Below are 21996 nucleotides of genomic sequence, written 5' to 3'. Positions count from 1 at the left end.
TGTGCGCCCTTGGTCTCCTTGTGTTGTGTAGTGTAGTGCTTAGATTTCTGACTTGTCTTAACCACTTCGTGTGGATTCTACAAGTCTAGTGGTTGTATCAGACATTAACAGGTTGATCTTTTGGAGCAACGACAATCGCACTTGTAACAAGTAGTATCAGAGATTGATCACAGGTTCAAACCCCTCGCTTGCGCTAGGGAGGCAATTGTTGTAAGGTGTGCACCCTTAGTCTCCTTTTGATGTGTAGCCTAGTGCTTGGGTTTGTGACATGGCTTAACTATCTCATGTGCATTCTACAAGTCTAGTGGTTGTATTGAGCATTAACAGGTTGATCTTTTGGAGCAATAACAACCACACTTGTAACAATGTGCAATAAGTTTTCTAATGAAATGCAAAAGGAATTTCAAATGTCTATGATTGATGAATTATATTTCTTTCTTGGATTGCATGTGAATCAAAACAGAATCTTTTTTCATTTCTTAGTCAAAGTATGTTAGAGAGCTATTGAAGAAATTTGGATAGGATAATTCCAAACTAGTATGTACTCCTATGACTAGCGGATGCAAGTTGAATAATTATGATAAATCTCTTTAGACTGATGCAAGTAAATATAGATAAATGGTTAGTGGATTGTTATGTTGTTTGTCTTGCAGATAGATTTTAGGAAGTTCCAAAAGAATCTCATGTTGTTTCAATAAAGAGGATTTTTCAAATATTTGAAAGGAAAAGAAGATTTTGGATTATGGTATCTTAGAGGATCAAATTTCACTCTGAAGCTTATACTAACATAGATTGGGTAGGATGTGTTGATGACAAAAAGAGTACTATTGGAGGAGCATTTTTCCTTGGGTCCCAATTAGTTTTATGGTTAAGTAAGAAGTAGGACTCTGTATCTTTATCAACCACAAAATCTAAGTACATTGTAGCTGCATCATGTTGCACTTGGGTACTTTAGATGAAATAGACACTAAAGGATATTGGTGTGATGTTTTATTAACCTATCTCAATCATGTGATAATACAAGTGCAATTAATATCTCTAAGAAATCGGTACTTCATTCCAGAATAAATCATATCTCTATTCGGTATCTTTCTTAAGGTGTTGGACAGTCAAGTAAAACTTGAATATGTATGTAAAAAAGGAAAAGTGGTAGATATCTTTATGAAGGCTTTGTGCAAAGATACTTTTGAGTATCTCTAGTAGATTTTGGGGATCATACCCCTTCCTAGTTTGAACTAAATGCATTTGGCAATGCATTAGTCTAGGGAACTTCATGCTTATTTTAGTCTAGGATAATGTTTTGGGGCTTCCTCTTAGGGGGAGGTGTCTAGATTCTGAGTTGACTTGTTGCTCACCTTTGTCTTTGATGTCAAAGGAGGAGAAGTTTGGAGAAGTTTGGAGTTGTTTTCAATGACAAAGGGGGAGATTGTTGCAAATGTGAAGTTGTTTATCTATTTCTGTATGGTTGTCATTGATGTCAATGTACTGATTATGTGTTTCTATGATTGATTTTAGCTCCACATTTATGATATATTGTAGTTGTAATCATGAATCTTTAGAATATTATTGGATGTTTCTTTGGGATGTCATTCTCTTGATTTGGTAGTCTAGATATTGTTCTCCAGATGTGTTTGTTGTGATGATGATGTTATTTGGCAATATTTGTAGTGCTCTGCATTTCCCTACATTTTTAGTTCTAATGATCATATCTTGGATTTAGGCTATTAATATATTTATCTTTTCTATTTTGATTCAACATGTGATGGTATGCTCTAGAGTTTCATTTTTGGATGTGATCATTTTGGGTCCGGTTCACCTTAGATGTTCTACTTTTTTCTTTGATGATTGTGGTATTTGGATAATGTGTTGTAACATCATGGTTTGGTCCACTTATCATTCCTTTCCACTATGGGAGTGCTTAGTGAAGACCTATTTTAAATTGTGTTTCATTATCTCCTTGGCCAACCTTGAAATTCTATTTTAGAGATCCTTATAAAAGAAGAATGATTCTAATAAAGAACACATAGAAGAAAGTGGACTAAAAGTAAGATCTATCTCCTATTGTTTTGTGTGTAGTTATGTATGGTTGTGGATGAGTAGTGTGGTTGTATAATGATGTTGTTTGGTACCAGTGGTAGTGAGCCTAAGGATTCTTTTGATATTTTATTTGTGTGGAAGTTTTGCCTCAATGGTTGATTCTTTTTTTCTTCTTCTTCCAGGCAGTGATCCCTCTTTCTTTTTATGGTAGTTTTAGCCAGGCAATGAGCTCACCTGTAGTGAGCCTTCTAGCAGTGAGCCACATTTGTTAAAAGTGCCTTAACTGGTGTCACCCTAATATGTGTTTTCATATTGAGAACTAGCATTCTCTATGGTTTTTCCCTTCTTCGGATTCCCACATCATATCTAGTGTTTCATGTGTGTGCTCTCTCATATTTATATATATTTAAGGTTAAGTAATCTTAGATTAATTTACCAGATTTGTTTTTGTGGGATAAGTAAAACATTTTAATTGACAACTAATTCACCCCCCTCTACATTGTACAGAATATTCAACATGGTGGACTTCAAATTAACTATATTTATAATGAATTAGGAGTCCCCTTCATAAAGACATTATTAAAACTATTAAAAAACATTGTTTTGAGACCCCATCAAAGGACTATGGCCTTAACTTCATCATTGGTTTTTGTCCCTACTCATTTGGCATATCCTTCTATTAGTTTTCCCTTTAAATCTCTTATGTTTTCAGGAGATGTAACCACCTCAAGGTTTCTTTTGATATACCCATCAAAATTTAGTTTGACCCAATCTTTCTTAGGATTCCACCATGGCATATGCTTTCTCAAGATTTTCTTACTAACTTTGATTTTGTCCATTCTGCAAGTGACTCCATACCCCCTTCAAACATATGATTCGATAAGTGTATCATTCTAATCTACACATTTAAGTTTTATAAAATTGATTCAATGTCATTTCATTCTTTAAGATTTGAAGTACATCATCTCTATTTTCAACCTCTTCTATAAAAAATCAATCATTCCTTTCCTTCCAGATTTGTCAAGCCAAGAAGGTAAGAAACTAATTTTAGAGGTTCCTTAGCAACAAATGTTATTTTTTATTAATCAAGAAAGAAAATTCATAAATCACACTAAAGAGCATGAGTGGAAAGTAAATCTAGATAAGTGCATTTATAGAGAATGTAGAGGAGGAAGCTATAATATGGAGAGATGCCACTCACTATTATTAACCAAAATGTGCCTACCAAAGTAAGCTAAACTAAGTTTAGGAAGAACCTAATAAACAATTGAAAATGAAGAAAAACCTACACCAATAAAATTATGCCTAAAAATAATTGTTTATAGTTTTCTTCTAATCTTTGAGCACATACCAAATACCATTTTATGAAAACTCTCCCTAGATATCTTATTCAATAACTAAAATCCCGTTTCACAATGGAAAGGACTAATAAAAAAGTCAACCTAGAAACTAGGACAAACAAGTATCTACATCTAACGTCAAATGCATAGATTTATAACAAATACTCAGATTTAGAAACAATCAAAGTATAAATATAAAATAAAAAAATACTTGTAAATATCATACCCAGTATATCTAAAGTCGCATACATATAAAGTGGTTAAGAAAGGGCTCCAAAACTAAGCTCAATTATTTTTCTACTTCAATTTGATGTTTAAAACCCTTTCTATGCAAGCATTCTTATATAAAAACTAAACCATTAATAACTTCCATTAATATTGAAAAACTTAATATTTCAACAAAATAAAATAGTAGATTCTAGTTATCTCTTTGTCAACAATGCAGACACATATCTCATGAATGAATAGCACTATTTCATTAATAAAGCCTAAGGAAGCTTTATAATGTTTTTATTTTAATATCTAATTATTAAAACTTTAAAACTCTTTCCCTATGGATAGATAGTGATACCGAATTCAAAAAATTATTTTAAATCAATAATACTAAAATATTTATGTAGAATTTAAATGGAACTCAAAAATATCCATAAGAAAAATCATGAAGCAACACATGTAAAAACCAAGCATACACACATAGCCCTTAACCACTTACTCAAAACACCATCGAATAAAAGTTGATGAACTTATATATTAATAAATGATCAACTAAAGCTCGAACAATGATGAAATCATAAATGTCGATAGAACAAATTCAACAAGATGATACAACCAAGTGACAACCCAACCCGAACTCATAAAATAAGATGGAAAAGATACATTACCCATTTATTCTCAACTAAAAATTATAGACTGCACAACAAATATCACAAATATGCAATAAACAATTTTTTGCACATGGACCTAGGATTTATCCTTATCACTACACTAATGTCACATTCTCCTCCCCCATGTAAGATCTCCCCTTGCAAATCCTACAATATGGTGCCCAAAAACACTTGAATCATTCCTTCCATAGGTTCTTCATAGGGATTTCATCACCCTATGGGACAACATCAACTCTTATGTTCTAGAAAATCATAAACAGGTTATTTTAAGGTTGGATGCTTACATATGGATTCCACCATTTAGACAAGACATGCCTACTTTTACCTCTTTCCATCTCTCCTCACAATACATTCCTAACACACAACTATCTAAAGTATAATTTAAGAGTCTACTAAAAATAATCAAGACTTATCAAATGAGAGTGATTCAAAATAAATGATTCAAAATCCACCTCTTTCTACATTAATCATTTTTCATCTACCAAAAAGAAATTTATATCAACTAATATAATTATTTATCATTGCTAGTCCCACCTATCTATAGGCGAAGACTAATGTTTTCATCTCACTCAATTAATTTGCTTTCAAAATTATGTCAAAATTTTTATTCTATGCTTTATCTTGATTTTTTATTAAAATCATTTTTCTCTTCATTTTTGTAATTTTTTATTGACTTATAACTTTTTTCTTAGGTTTTTTTATTTTCCATTTAAAAAAAAACCAAGTGGCCAATCAAATGTGTGCAAGGAAAATGTTGGGATGGTTTTCTAATGTTTTGTAAATTATGATATTGATATTTATTTTATATTCATTCTTATCCTTGAGAAAAAAGTACATTTTATGTAGGGACATTATTATCATCATCATCATCATCATCATCATCATCATCATCATCATCGGTGTTGTTGTTGTTGTTGTTGTTACTACTATTATTATTCTTACTACTATTATTATTGCTATTACTATTACTATTACTATTACTATTACTATTACTATTACTATTACTTTTACTTTTACTATTACTATTACTATTACTATTACTATTACTATTACTATTATTATTATTATTATTATTATTATTTAATGTTAAATTATTATTTTATTAGCCCTTGCCTATATATAGGCAAATTCACTATCCTATATTTGACATTATTTATGATATCAAAATATAATTAAAAATTACATAAATAATTTATATTTTTTAAAACTTTTTAATATGTTTTTTTTTTTGTGTTTTTAGCTTCTTTTTTTTTTATGAATATGGGTGTCGGATTTCATTAATTAGAAATTAGAATACATATTCACACAAAAAAGGGTGGAAGGACACATGGTCACACCCCAAGAGACATGGGGAAAAAATTTAAATAAAAAAGGACTCTAGTCACAGGGGAAAACCCGAAATAGAAAGAAAAGAACAAAATATAACTTTCTAAGTGGTTAGAGCAATTCCCATCGAAGGTAGGGGTGGATCCTTATCTCAATTTTACTCCAAGTTTCACTAGGACTGAGAGTCACATCAGGAATAAACCATCCATCGTCACCTTTGTCATCTTTTTCTTCTTCAACATCCACCAAGCACTGAGGAGAAATAGAAAGGGTGAGTCGAGGGAACCCTTTGGAGGGCACAATGGCTGGCCAACTAGAACCACCTGCCTTTTAGGCTCTAGCACCACCAAGAGACCAACCATCACCACCACCAACAGAGTCTCCAGCCCCTCCCCAAGAAGGTGGAGAGGTAAAACGCTGATGCACGGCTTTGGAAAACCCATGGCCAAACCACTGAGGGGTAGCCTGAGACTTGGCAGAGTGAGACCATCATGCTAGAAAATATTTGCCCCCACTGCCAACTATATGAGGGAGAATAACTACAAGGGGAAGAAGGGTCTTCAGGAGGAACCTTGGCCATAACACAAGGGGCATTTCCCTAATGGTCGAGGAGAACCTGCAGGTGATCCACCTCCAAGGAAAATTTATTTGCTTGAACTTGAATTTGTAAAAGCATATTGGAGCATATAAGAGCTTTAGCATAAAGAGAAACATTGGTATCCATAGAGCTATCTAAAAAAATAACTACATTTCTATCCTTCCAAATCATAAAATGAATCTCCACCCTGAAAGCATGCTAGAGAGGGGTGTATTTCTTGGGAATTTGAGGAGAATCACCTAGAAGGACCATGTGCCTTGAAAAAGGTTTAGATCAAAAGGACATGAAAAAATATTAATCTAGACCCAAAAATTTTGAGCCCTCACACAAAACCAAAAAGAGGTGCTAAAAAGACTTAGAATGCCCACAAAAGGGACATCAAGGGTCTCTGACTCCCATATTCACTAGCTGGGAGCCAACATGAAGGTCTTGGAAAAGAATACACCAAGTAAATTGTGCAAGATTAGGCTCAAGAACAACTCACCACACATTATGAAATCTTTACTGCCAAACAGAGATGGGTGATTGCAAATGTTGTTAACATTTTGGTGCATTTTGTATGACCGGTGAATGAAATGGTTGTCATTGTTGGCAACATCATCTTCTAAGTCTTCATAGTCCATCGACAATGAAGTAAAGGATAAACGGTAAATAATAGGAGTTCATATTCCTATTGGTAGTGAGTAGACCAGTATATAGAGGTTAACCGACTAAACAAAGTATAGACCGACTAAGAAATGTGTAGACAGTGTAAGCAGTGTGACTAGATTGGCACACAGGAGGTCAACTGGCTAAGCAATGAACAAATCAGCACACGGGAGGTTAATCGTCTAAGTAGATAAGAGATTGGTATACAAGAGGTAACCGGTTATGCACAATTTGATTGGTACTCCAACATAATAGGAGTCTCAACCGACAGACCAAGAAACTTTCAGTTGACATCCAGTTAAACCAATAGTCTTCTGCAGTCAACTGACGCACTTATCGGCATTAATGACTTTCTTGATTGATATTCTTAGAATCATTTATGCAGAGTAATTTAAGGTGCAGTAACAAAATTTTAAATCTAATATTTTGGAGGAAAAGTTAGCACCAAAACCAAAGGGAAATATATTCACACAATTCATTCTGATTATGTTGTTTTTTATGTGAAAAGATATTAGTGAAATTAAACACGGGGGGGAGAAAAACATAGTATAGCAGATACAGGTATGAATTGGTGAAGTTGACACCGATCAGTTGAATAGAGCATGCAAAGCAGATCTATGAGACAGAGGTAGTGTCATCAGATAGATCAGTCTTCTTTGTTGCCTTCTAACAATTGTAGCATTGTAAATCCCTTAATAGGGTGAACCTTAACCAGTTCTTCATGTAAAATCTCTTAACAGAGTCACTTCAATATGAAGCTTTACAATCCTCTAGCAAGGTGAACTTTAACAGGTTCTAAGGTATTCTTAACCAGATACTAGTCACTCCTAACAGGGTGATGTTCTCAAAAAGAATAGATTGTAAGCTCTTAGCAAGGCATCTTTCTTCACTACAATAAGAGAGAATGTGGATTATCCCCATAGTGAATTTCTCCCTCTAACTAAGGGTTTTGACGTATAATTACCTATGTTATGTGATAATTATGTTTGCATACAAATCTCTTTTCTATGATGTTATTTTCTTTCATGATTTACACAAAGTTTAAGACAATGCAAAGGATAGTTGCAGATCGATTAGTTTGATTGGTTGAATTATGAGTAAATTTATTTAACTGATTCACCCCCCCCCTCTCAATCACTAGTTAAATACTAACAATTAGTATCAGAGTTGTGGTCCTCTGAAGTAAAGCTTGACAGCTTGAGGAAAAAGATCATGGAAGAATACAAGTATCAGAAGTAGATTGATGATGCAAATGAAATTATTGCTTAGCTGAAAGAGAGACTGAGAAAATCTCTTGCTAAGAGAAAGGAAATAGCTCAACAACTAAATGAGAGTCAAGATGTCATATATCAACTCTCTTAACAGAGTGGATCTGAAGAAGCAGAAGAAGCAGTCTCAGAACTCATCGAAAAGAACAAGAAGTTGACTGAAGAAATCACACATATCAGAAGAGAAAATGAAAATCAGGCCTTGAGAATGACTAAGATACTAGAAGCCAGTAAAAGTGTTGATGAAAGAAAGAGAGAGGCAAAAGAAGCTTTGTCAAAAGCTGAAAGAGCCAAGAGGCTTGCTGAAGATGCCCTAAGAGAAAATAATGCAATCATGATTGAAAAAGATGAAGAAATCCAAATTCCCACTTAGGAGAATGAATACATACATAAGTATCTGCATGACAACACAAATGAAAAGGAGAAGATGATGAAAGAGATTGAACAACTCAAGAGTGAGTTGAAAGCTACAAATGAGAGAAATGAGAAGTTGAGGAAATTCAATGAAATCTCTGAGAAGATAGATGAACAATTGAAAGCTCAAAGAACAACAAAGGAAACAACCAGTCTTCGTTACTCCGATACAGGTCCTATGGAAACTAGAGAAACATCTAACCCCAAAAAGATGAAGGATGATAGAAGGAATCATTCAGAAATGAAAGGTATGAAGTTTTCCAAATCTTCTTGTAATCATTGTTGTAAACTGGGTCATAAGTTTGATGTCTGTAGAAACAAACCATTTAGTCAAAAGAATATTTTCACCTTTGAGGATTACTGCCATAATTGTCATAAGTATGGCAAGACTTCTTGTGAGTGTAGATCTCAATCTAGTAGTATGTCAAATAGAAGAAGATTCAATGGACATTGTTTTACATGCAATAATTTTGGACACAAATCTGAAGAATACAAGTTTAAGTCAAATGTATCAAGATCACCATTCAAATCGATTAGTCCTAATAAAAGGAGTAATCAGTTCAATGCCACCTGTTCCACTTATGGTAATTTTGGACATGTTGCAGAAAATTGTGGAATGAGAATGGGTCAGAGAAATAATTCAAGACCATGGAGGACAACTGGTATGGCATGTTTCGATTGCCATAAGATCGGTCACTTAGCCAGAGAGTGCAAGAAGCGATCTTATAACCAATCTGAAGACAAAAACCGGTTTAGCAAGAAGAAAGAGAAAGAAGACAATTGAAGAAGTGAGAAATGAAATGAAAAAGACATGGATCAAGAGGGAAGAAAGAAAAGAAGGATAAAGTCATTTTGAAACCAAGTCATCATCCATCGATGATGACAGTTCCTCTTCTAACTAGACATACTGATGCTCAAGGGGAGCAGATATACTAAGATTATTTTTGAATCCCCTTAACCAATATAAGGTTATGTCTATCTGCATAGTTGAGATGCATAAAAGTTAGCCTAAATTTCTTGTTTGAGAAATGTCTTGTGAGTTAATTGTTTGTGTATTGGTATCGGTAACAAACAACTAGTAAAAGGCAAATCAATGTACTTTAAGTTGTAAGTTTCAATACTAGCCATTGTATCTTAACATAGATAAATCTCAATGGATAAAAAATGAAATGTCAATACATTTCACTTACCGTAATGTCTTGTGAACTTTATCAAGCTCTTGTGCGACCAAAGGTGATTGAAATCTTGCTAGTGATATTTGCATGAAAAGTTCAAGTAGAGTGACAGTGGCAATTGAGGAGAAGGTATTCAAACCCCGTTTGAGAAAAAATGTTTGAAGGTCATCATGGTAGTGCCTATATCAACTCCTATGTTGGTTGAAGCTATTAAAGAACCTCAACTCGAATTCAAGTTGTATCCAATGAAAGCTGGTGAGATTGACATGACCAGTGCCTTATCATCTCTCCCCTCCGGTGTATTATTGGTTGAAGATATTCACTCCTACATCCATTGCAAGCTTGAAGAACATGGAGATAAATTAATTCAAAATGAATTGAAAGGGTTTTGTGTTAATGATCAGTTGAAGGTAGAATATTTACCTCCAAAGACCAAGGGTTTGTCAAATGTAGTTGATTTTCCTGATCAGTTTCATGCTCACTGGGTTAGTTATGTATTAAGCAGTGTACATGATCAATTTTTGTGGTTGGAATCTCAATCACCAATCAATATTTCAAAGGATGTGATTCAAAGAGTGATAGGGTTTAACGCAACCAATGAAGCACTAACCCTAAGAACAATTTCCTCAACTGAAGTCACTCGGTTAACCAAACCCAAATGTGATAGTAGAGTAATGACAATCACTGATATGGAGGATGTTGAAGTAAGAATTGCTTCTGTAGTATTGGGTTACAAGGTTTATCAATCAAGCCAGATGAATAGTGTGTTGAGCGGTGCCATATATGCTTCCTATCGAATCATCAAGGAGCATGCTACTTATGATATCTGTGAGATGATCAGAAGCCAATTTCTAGTAAAGATGGAGAGAATCAAGAAGGACAAGAAGCAATCTTTCAAATATGGCTCACTTCTAGTATGTATATTTTTCTATGTGCAAAACTTCTTTCCCGGTAAGGGTAATATAGTATGGTCTAAAGGAAAACCTATCATGGTTCAGGTAGGTGAAATGATTAGGAATTTAGGAGATAGGTTTGGAGAAACACTGTGGGGATACTTTAAGGAATTTCAAATCAAGATGCACAATAGGGAAAGAATACCAACCGGTATAGTGCAAAAGTACAAAGATAACATTTTCTTTCTTGTAGACACAAATCTTTGCATCATTCAAGCGGTTCAACCCAGAACCTTTTGGGTTCCACCTATGGGTTATGACGTTGTAGAAAACATTGTTAAAATTTATGTAAATATGCTACTATCCAAATCGGTAGACCACAAGGCAAAGAGATTTGGAACTTGTGAGGAGGCAAGCTCCAAAATAAAATAGGAACTTAAAGTGCCAATCATGAAAAGAAAAGTAAGAAGAATGATTCATACCTTGGACAAAAAATATGGAGGTGAAGCATCCAGAGCCACTACCTCTACTGGTACCAATGAACAAACAGGAGGCAAACCTAATAAAGATGAAGAACTAACAGGTGAAAAGAAGAAAGTGTCAAAGACAAAACCCAAGGTGACTGCAACTACCAAGCTAGCAACATATACAAAAGAAAAGGACATTGGCACTTCTGTATCTTCACCAAGTAAAGATAGACCGGTAGGAGTAATTTATACTAGAAAGAAAAAGAGTGAAGGAAAAATTGACCCTAAGGTTGAAAAGAGGGCCAAAAAGGATGTAAAAGAGGGTGATAACACCGAAACTCAATCAGATGTGGAAATTAAAGAGGTTAGAAGAAGTGGAAGAAACATAGCTCCAACAGTTGATGAATTGGTTCATGGGATCAAAGAATTTGGAGGTATGTTTATGTTGGGAAAACATATTCCCTCTGTAATGAAGAAGACAAAAGGAAACTTGAAGAAGCCCCGATCTGGAACTTAAACAAGTTTTGTAGAACTCCCAACAAACTATATGGAATAATTCCCTCAAATCTACAAGATCAAATTGAAGGGAGATGGAAAATAGCTCTTGCTATTGAGAAAGAGCACAGGATAAAAGCACTCATGGAAGTACAACATGATCAAGATTCACTAGTGGTTGAAGTATGCATTCAACATTTTAAGATAAGAAATAGAATGGGGAGAGTGGCTCTAGGTGAGGTTGAAGCAATGCATGAAGAAAGTGTTTCTTTGCAAAAAACAATCATGAATCAACAAAAGAAAGCTGAAGAAGAAACATCAAAGGTAAACAAGCATGATCAAAGTGCAGCTTCCCTTGACAAAGGGGAAGGTAAAGAAAAAGGCTCTATTGAAGATTTTGATGTTTTCTCAGTTAATCAAATCATAGGAAATGTTGTGTCAGACATTCCCAATCTGACAAAGGATGTTGAGAAACCAGTTCATACTACACTAGTGAAGGAAGTTGATCAAACTAAGCATCTCGGTCAAGATGAAGTGACAATTGAGGACATACCTTATGAAGATACACCCCACAGAACTTCAATGACACCAAATCCTATTCTATCAGAAAAAGGCAAAGAAGGAGAGAAGAAAGTAGAGGATAAGAAATCAATGATGGATCCTCCTCCAGCAAAGAGTAAGTTAGACTTAGAAGAGGAAAGTGAAAAGAAGAAAGTAAAACTCCCCACTACAGCCAGCTCTAAGGTTGAGACTGTAGAAAAGGAAGATGAAACAAAGGAGGAAGAAGAGGAAGAATCGGTCATTGATATGAAGAAAATGACTTTTAAGCAATTGATGAAAGTCTCAGAAAAAATGAAAAGGCTAAATTGAGACCAAATAAAAAGAAGGCAAGAATTCTCAATTCTACCAAAACAATCCTATCAAACCTAATTTCTGACATTGCTATTGATGACAATGCACAAATCATTGATGAGTTAGGCACTCTTGCAACAACAATCGGTTCACAGACAATTGATTTGGAAAAGGTTGTAGTAAGACAATATGAATCAAAGAGAGGAGAAAAACTAATGGAAAAAATATTAGTTGGAAAAGTTTCCCTCTCTAGCCACATAGAAGAGGTGAAAGATATACTACAGGAAGCTGGCCAATTATTGGTCAAATCTTCAAGTTTTGTTGATTTATTCAAAGATCTAGAAGATAAAAGAGCTCAAACTCAAAGAGAAATTCAAGATTTTATAGGTTCTTTTGATCCTCTTAACAAATCAACAACAATATTTAGTGGTAAGGTAAAACAACTCAATCATGAAATCAAAAGGCTAAAAGAAGAAGAGGACAAACTAGTTTTTAGTTTGTTAGAGCTACAGTGCTACCTAGCACCAATTATTGATTTCATGCAAAGGATTGTTAAGGAAGCAGAACATCTCATAAATGAACTTGACTGCAAAAAAGTTGATGATTGGAAAATTTTGTTGCAGTTTTGCATGCACACTTGACCACCATGAAACAAGTAAAGCCCTCATGGGAATCCTCCTTGATAGCAACTAAAGAAAATTTCAAAGAAATTTTTGCTTTACTTTGATAAATTATTTTGTATAGTCTTTTCCATTGATGGCAAAAGGGGGAGTTTTGATAGAGTTTGTATATTATGCGGTAAATGAATGGAACAAGGTTATAGCGGTCAGAGATAGGGTTTAGAAACTCACACATTTTTGTAGTGTTTTCTACCAATGCCAAAGGGGGGATTTGTTGGCATTTTGGTGCATTTTGTATGACCAGTGAATAAAATGGTTGTCATTGTTGGAAACATCATCTTCTAAGTCTTCATAGTCCATCGACAAAGAAGTAAAGGATAACCGGTAAATAACAAGAGTTCTTATGCCTATCAGTAATAAGTAGACCGATATACAAAGGTTAACCAACTAAACAGAGTATAGAGTGGATAAGAAATGCGTAGATAGTGTAAGAAGTGTGAGTAGATCGGCACATAGGAGTTCAACTGGCTAATCAATGAACAAATCAGCACACAAGAGGTTAATAGGCTAAGTAGATAAGACACCGGTATACAGGAGGTAACTGGTTATGTAGAATTTGATCGGTACTCCATTATAATAGGAGTCTCAACTGACAGACCAGGATGTAAAGTTTTGATGCCAATAGTTCATAAGATGAGAGGGGGGAAGGGTGAATCATACAAACTTAACTTGTTCAATATATTCAACAAATTCAACCTCGGTAACTTATACTTCAAAATATGTAACCAAAACTATAAAACATTCAAACTCATGAACAGATAACATCACAACACATATAACACCAGATTTAACATGGAAACCCAAATAGGGAAAAACCACTGTGTGATTTTGGACACACTAAGAAATATACCCTTCTAGAGTATGCTCGATTAAAAGCTAATCCTGTTAAAGAATACAAACACATTGATAGATGTGACCCGGTTAAGGGATTTCCCTCAGACTTGTTAGAGTCTTTCACATAAACAAATTCTTCATAATTTTCTGGTTCTTTGGAATTTCCTTCATCATTTCTTTCTGCAAATTCATCAATTTTCACATTTGCACTTTCTACTATTTTTTTAGATGATTTGATCAGACATTTAAATGCTTTACTTCTAGTAGAATAACCAAGAAATGTTCCTTCCTCACTTTTCTAATCAAACTTTCCATTTTTGTCATCTTTGTGAACATAACATCTACTTCCAAAGATTTTAAAATAACTTACATTAGGTTTCTTGTCATACCAGATTTCATATGGTGTCTTTAAATTTCCTTTCTTCAGTTGTACTTGGTTCAGAGTGTATATTGGAGTGCTGATTACTTCTCTCCAAAATGTTTGAGGTACCCTCTTTTCTATCATCAGGGTTCTGGCACAGTCTACAATTGATTTGTTTCTTCTTTCAGCTATCCCATTTTACTGTGGAGTTCTTGGTGTAGATACTTGCCTTTTTATACCATGATCATTGCAAAATAAGTTAAATTCATCAGAAGTGAACTCTCCTCCTCTATCAGATCTAAGACATTTCAGTTGTCTTCCTATTTCATTTTCAACTCTTGCCTTAGACCATTTAAACATTTCAAAAGTTTTTGAATTTTCTTTTAAAAACATAACTGACATCATCCTTGAGTAATCATCCACAAATAATATGAAATATTTATCACCATAATAACTTTGAACTTTCATGGGACCATAAAGATCAGTGTGTACAAGATCTAAAATTCCTTTGGAAGTGTAGGACTTACTTGTAAAGCTTGATCTGGTCATTTTACCCATCTGGCATCCTTGGCGCATAGCATTCTCAGGTTTTTCCAAGCTCGGTAGACCTCTTACTCGATGCTTCTTACTTATTTTGATTAGATTATCAAAATTTACATGACAAAACCTTTTATGCCATAACAAGGTATCTTCCATTTTTGCATATAGACATTTGTTTCGAGTTGAGTCAAGATGAAATGTATTACCTTTTGTTTGTGTCCCGGTAGAAGCCAACTTTCCATGTTTGTCATGAACTTTGACACATCCCTTCTGGAATTCTATTCGGTATCCTGTATTGTTTAGTTGTGCTACACTCAACAAATTATATTTCAAACCTTCAACCCAATATACGTCATCACATTTAGCATTGTCAAGAAGTATTATAGATCCTTTACCTTTCACCAGACAATGTGCATCATTACCAAATCTTACATATCCTCCATCATAGTCTTCTAATTTAACAAACTGGTGTTTATCACCTATCATGTGATGTGAGCATCCACTGTCTATGATCCAAGAATCTTTTTTATTTATGTGAGATATTAGGGCTTTTTCTTCATACCTTTCTTCATCTAATCCATCTTTAATAGCCACATAAACAACTTCCTATGTATCAGTTTCATCAGATTTATCATCATTGGATTCCTCATCAGCTACTAGGCATGTCTTTCTATCTCTCCTTCTGAAGTCTCGGTGTCCTTTGTAGTGATTGTCTTTCTATCTGTCTTCTTGGTATTCTCTCTTTTCACTAGATTCTTTGTTAGGGCAGTTAGAAGCCATATGTCCTATTTTATCACAATTGAAACATTTTAAAGGTAGCTTTCCTTTATACTTACCTTTGCCTCTCGGTAACCTTTTGGCCAATAGTGCTTCAAACTCTTCTTGCTTTCTGATTTCCTCATACAGTTTGTGTACTTCTTCCATGTTTTTATGAAATCTCTCACTTGCTCCACTATGATTTCCTTCAACATACTTATTCATTCTATCATTATAGTCATCAGATTCACCAATATGAAAAGAACTGAATGCAGATTCAACTTTATTTACTGAAGACCCACTATTATCAAAATTACTTAACTCAAATGCATGTATCTTACCGATAGTGGCATCCAAAGAGACTGGCATGTTTGGTACAGACCTTAATTCATTGATTGCAGAGACTCGAATGGCATAAGTAGGTAGAAGGGTTCTCAACAACTTACTTGTTACACCCTTTTATTCAATAGTTCCTCCTGCTCCTTTAATTTGATTGACAATTTCCTTTAACCTTGTACTGTATTGGGTTATGTTCTCACCTTCATTCATTCTCATGGATTCAAGTTGTCCTCTTAGACTATCTAATTTTTCTCTCTAAACATGTTCATCACCGCCATACATAGATATGAGCTTGGTCCACATTACTTTTGCATCATTATAGCCTTCTAGATCATTAAACTCTGAGTCAGTCAATGCTGATGTTATTTCAATCATAGCTTGAATATGTTCTTGCTTTGCCTTTATCTCTTCCATGGTCATCAGGTTGGTGCTAGGTGCTATGTAATCATTCTCCAAATCCTGATAAATGCAACTTCATCCTTTTCTATGATGTGGAGAAACTTGCCTTGTTCAACTTTGGTGCATCCCTTTTATACATCTTCGGATCTTTGCCTCAAGTACCTTTAAGCTTTTCTTCTGGAGTCCAAAGCTCTGATACCAATTGTAAAGTTCTGATGCCAATAGTTAATAAGATGAGAGGGGAGGGTGAATCATACAAACTTAACTTGTTCAATATATTCAACAAATTCAACCTCGGTAGCTTATACTTTAGAATATGTAACCAAAATTGTAAAACATTCAAACTCATGAACATATAACATCACAACACATATAACTCCAGATTTAATGTGGAAACCCAAATAGGGAAAAACCATTGTGGGATCTTGGACCCACTAAGAAATATACCCTTCTAGAGTATGCTCAGTTAAAAGCTAATCATGTTAAAGATTACAAACAGATCGCTAGATGTGACTCGGTTAAGGGATTTCCCTCAGAATTGTTAGAGTCTTGCACTTTGTTAGATGTGACCTTGACAAAGGATTTCAAAAACTCATTTAGAATGTTACCTTGCTAGAGGGTTTACAAATAATACTATTAGGTCCACTCAATTAAGAGATTTCCTGTCACTTACAAAATAAATAACAGTAATAAATTATATCTATAACTTCACATTTGAAATGCTAAAGAAAATTCTATTTGCTCAAAACAATCTTGTCATAAGACTTATTTAGTCCCTTGTTTGGCTTGCTGGGCTTCTCAATCTATTCTTCAATAAGATCTTCAAGCTTCTGAGCTCGGTAAACAATCCTGTAGCATCATTGTGCATACACTTGCCTGCATTCATTGTTTATCAACAATTCCTTATTTATAAACAATTTCTAACCGCTTAATCTCCTTGATCACATTTCCCATGATCAATCTTAGCCATTAGATCATCAAACTTTGACTAGGTTCAATGTATCCTTTGATCTGAAAAATGTTCTACCTCACCTTGGATCTTCCATTCCTTCCTAGGAACTTGTGCTAGGGTATTGTGATTCAATCTATGTTGTAGATCTTCCTCTTGATTTTCCATTGTCATAGATTTTTAACAATCTTCTTGCATGACATACCAATTACTTATTCATCTCTAGCTCATCAGCATCCTTCATTAAATAATGCTTTTATCCATCCAATGCGATCTATTATAACTCAATTGTTACTCAGCTAATACTAAACTTCACTCGGTAGACATTCTACCTTCTTTAACCGATATCAATAACCTTAGGGTTTACCGACTAGGTTCTTTGCTTGGTGACATAGTACAGTATTAAACTTATAATCAACAACATATGTAGGATATCAAAACAATCAAAACAACATGATCTCATCATTATCTAACTCGGTAATAGTTGCCCATTGAATAACTTATTTCTCCCCTTTATTATCACATTCTTTCTATGTCACTTACCAACCTCTTAATACTCATCAAAACATACTTCTCAAGATATGGCAATATCATACTGAATTAGAAAATCAATTTCTTGACATCAATGACAAAATAATATTATTAAGACAGTAATCATCCTTCTTTAGTTATATTGACAATCTCCAACAACCTTCTCAATATCCTTATTGAAATACCAACAATCTCCTTTCTATTGTAATGCCAACACAGGAAACATCTAGTTGACATCTAGATAAACCAACAATCTTCTCCAATCAACCGACGGACTTATTGGCACGAACGACTGTCTTGACCGATATTCCTAGAATGATTTTTGTAGAGTAATTTAAGGTGCGGTAATAGAATTTTGAATCTAATGTGTTGGAGGGAAAGTTAGTGCCAGAACCAAAGGAAAATATATTCACACAATTCATTTTGATTATGTTGTTTTTAATGTGAAAAGAGATTAGTGAAAGTGAACATAGGGGGAGCAGAACATAGTATAGAAGATACAGGTATGAATTAGTGAAGCCGACACCAATTGGTTAAACAGAGCATGCAAAGTGGATCTATGAGACATAGGTAGTATCATCAAATAGATCAGTCATCTTTGTTGCCTTCTAACAATTGCATCATTGTAAATCCCTTAACAGGGTGAACCTTAACTGGTTCTTCATGTAAAATCTCTTAACAGAGTCACTTCAATATGAAGTTGTAAAATCCTCTAGCAAGGTGAACTTTAATAGGTTCTAAAGTATTCTTAACCAAATACTAGTAACTCCTAACTGGGTGATGTTCTCAGAAAGAATAGATTGTAAGCTCTTAAGAGGGCATCTTTCTTCACCGCAGTAAGAGAGAATGTGGGTTATCCCCACCATGGTTTTCTCCCTCCAACTAAGGGTTTCCATGTATAATTACCTGTGTTATGTGATAATTATGTGTGCATGCAAATCTCTTTTCTATGATGTTATTTTCTTTCATGATTTACACAATGTTTAAGACAATGCAAAGGATAGTTGCAAATTGGTTAGTTTGATTGGTTGAATTATGAGTAAATTTCTTTAACTTATTCAGCCCCCCCCCCCCCCGCTTCTAGTCACTGGTTAAATAATAACAAATGCCATTTGGAATTTAAAGAATCCACCATGGGGAGATGAGGAGAAAGCCATCTATAACTCATATGAGGTTTATAATTCTAAAAACAAGTGTCTGGAAACCATTTCCTATCCTTCAGTGAGGGATTGAATGCCAATCTTGTGAATTATTTCCACAAGAAGTGCCTCTTAGAGAGCCAAAAAAGTCTCATGATTAGACTGAGACAAACTATATCTTATTTTATGGTCCTCCCAAGAGAGAAAATTCTTAGTAACTCTAGAAAAAAGATCACAAGGAGTTCAAATTCCTTTCTTTTGAAAACGCAGTGCCTTAATCCAAGGCAATCAAGGAAGAAAGAGCCCGTATGATTGAATGAGTGTAGGTCACCAAAGGTTGTGTTGGTTTAAGGATAAGCCATTCATGAAACCAGAGCCAACCTAATGGAGCCAAGGTTTCCTGGCCTCCCAAGCTTTGTAGATACTTCTAGCAATAGAAGTGCCCTGTACGTGAACTAGTTCGTGAAGAAAGAGAAGGGTCTGAAAGTTGATCCCCTTCCAAGCTGGGAAATGAAGAGGAAAAATAGAATAGATATAGTGTCAAATAAGGATTTTCCAAGCCTCATTGCCAATGACAGCCCAAACAATCCATCTAGGACATAGAGAAAGGCCTTGGTGTTGGGAGGAAATCAATCCAATGCCACCAGAATCCCATGGGAGGAAACAATAATCCCAAGTTACTCTGTGGAACCCTTTGTGTTCCTCAAAATAATCTTAGAGAAAATATCTCAAGAGCTTCTCCACTTTCAAGTATGAGGCTTTAGAGGAAGCCCAAGAAGAAGAGAAGTAAAATGAGTAGCCATGAGGATCTTTGAACAAATCTGAAATTTCCCTACCAAAGAAAGGGGTTTAGTAACCCAAAAATTCAGCTTCTTCTCAATTTGTTGAGGAATAAAATTCCAAAGTTCATCAGGAGAAGATTCAAAGGCAAAATGAATGCCTGAGAAGAAAAAAACGTCTCCTAGATAAATCCACTTCCAACCATACCCTTGAAGCCAAGAAGGGGTGGTCGAAACTGACTGCCTATAACATTCACTTTTATGCCATTGAATGGCAGAACTAGAGGCAAGGTAAAAAGTGTCTAGGTAGTAAAGAGCCTCCTTGATATTATTCTCATTCTTAGACAGAGTAAGAAATCATATACAAAATGACCATTAACATGCTAAGCAAAAGAATTTGGTAGAGAAATGCCACAAACACAACCCAAAGAGATGGATTTGGCAAGCAGGTAACTAAAGCCCTCCACAACCAAAACATAAAAAGAGAGAGCAAGAGAGCACCCCTAATGAATGGAGAAAAAAGGCCAAACACAGAGGATTGTCTACCATTAATGGTGATGTAGGCAGAGGCCACACATTTACCAATTAAATTTTGTATTGAGTGACAAGTGGGCCTGACTAAAAATTTAAAGGGGCCTACTCAATTTTTTAGATGATTATGTTGTTGATAACTCATTACCCCACATCGGCCCATATTCAACATGTTTGAAATTTGGAAGCCCATCTTGGTCAATGTATAGGTTGGATTGTGTGGTGATTTGGTGCCCTTCAACGTACCACTCGCTTTCTTCACATCGATGGCCGCCAGATGGCCATTTTCTAGCAACATTCATACAAGGCTACTACCTCGGAGCTCCAATGTGCCATGGAGGCGCTTGCGGATAATACTTTCTCTAGCACTCTTCAATTTGAAGTTTCTCAATTGAGGCAGAAAAATAAAATTGCAGACAATTATGTTGCTTGAGGCACTCAAATTAAAGCTAGGCTCCACTTGCTCAAGACAATTGATCATGCCTCAAAGGATTTTTTTTGGCACTTCGTGCCTGACACTCTTTTTAGGGCATTAAAGCTATCAAAGAAGGGGTTCAATTCATTTCTAACTTGTCTGATATTTTACAAGCCTTTGTGCACCATTCTAAGAAGGTTTTTGCAGCCCACCCTCCCACTCTTGAGTGGGATTGTGCTCTCTAGGAGTGTCTTGGCTCTATTCTGCATCGGTTGTCTAAAGAACAAACCACTTCTTATGATCATCTCCTTTGTTTGGTTGATCTCAAAGAGGTAGTTGTTTCTATGGTAGATGATAAAGCACTCGATTGTGATGGTTTCCCTTGTGAATTTTATAAAGCTCTGTGGGATTGTGTTGGATCAGATCTCTATAATGTTTATCTTGAAGCTTTCTACTCTAATTCATTGGGAAATCTTATTAATAGAGGAAATCTCAAGTTCATACCTAGATCTAGGGATCTCCTGGATATTTGCAATTGATGCCCGATCACTATGCCTAATGTTTCTTATAAAATCATTGCTAAAGAAATGGTTTTGTGAATCCATCACCACCTTCCTTTGATTGTCTGACCTGAACAAACTAGCTTCATGAAGTCCAATTTTATTCTTGATAATATCATTGTGGTTTGGGAAGGTATGGAGTGGGTACAATGATCTAAGTAGAAATCCCTTTTTCTTAAAATTGATTTTGCCAAGGCCTATGACTGTATTGAATGGCCATTCATCCTGGCCATGTTAAGAGCCCTAGGGTTTGGGCAGCATTTTCTTCAGTTTCTTCAAAAAAATTTGCAGTGACCACTCCTCTACGACCCTCCTCATGACGAGAGGGGTAAGGGAAACCACTGGGCCAGATCACACAATAGGAAATAGATAGCATGAAAGAGGAAATTTTAAATTCTTACAAACATGGAACATCAATACCAGAATATTTCTGAAGACGATCCCTAACAGAATACTTTCTTAGAAGGTCAGTTAGATCTCTAGCATTCCAAGAGATAAAATTCATGAGAAAACTTGCATATTTTCCTCATATTTCTTTAAGGAGGATAAATTGTTGTACAAAAAGAAGTTGCAGTTTAAAAACCAGAAACACTATGCTTGCATTTATCATAAACTTGTTCCTACACCTCTACATGCCCAAAAGAGTTGCAAGAGTGATCCAAGGTGGACAACATTTTACTAATAGCTGAAACAACCAAGGGGTTCCATACAAAAGTCGATGATGAAACCTTCAAAGCTGGAACCGATGCTTCAACTTTATTCCCCTTCAAGGAAGGGTTCGAAACT

Source organism: Cryptomeria japonica, chromosome 4, assembly GCF_030272615.1.
Source record: "Cryptomeria japonica chromosome 4, Sugi_1.0, whole genome shotgun sequence".
NCBI lineage: Eukaryota > Viridiplantae > Streptophyta > Pinopsida > Cupressales > Cupressaceae > Cryptomeria > Cryptomeria japonica.
This window is presented reverse-complemented; position numbering follows the sequence as displayed.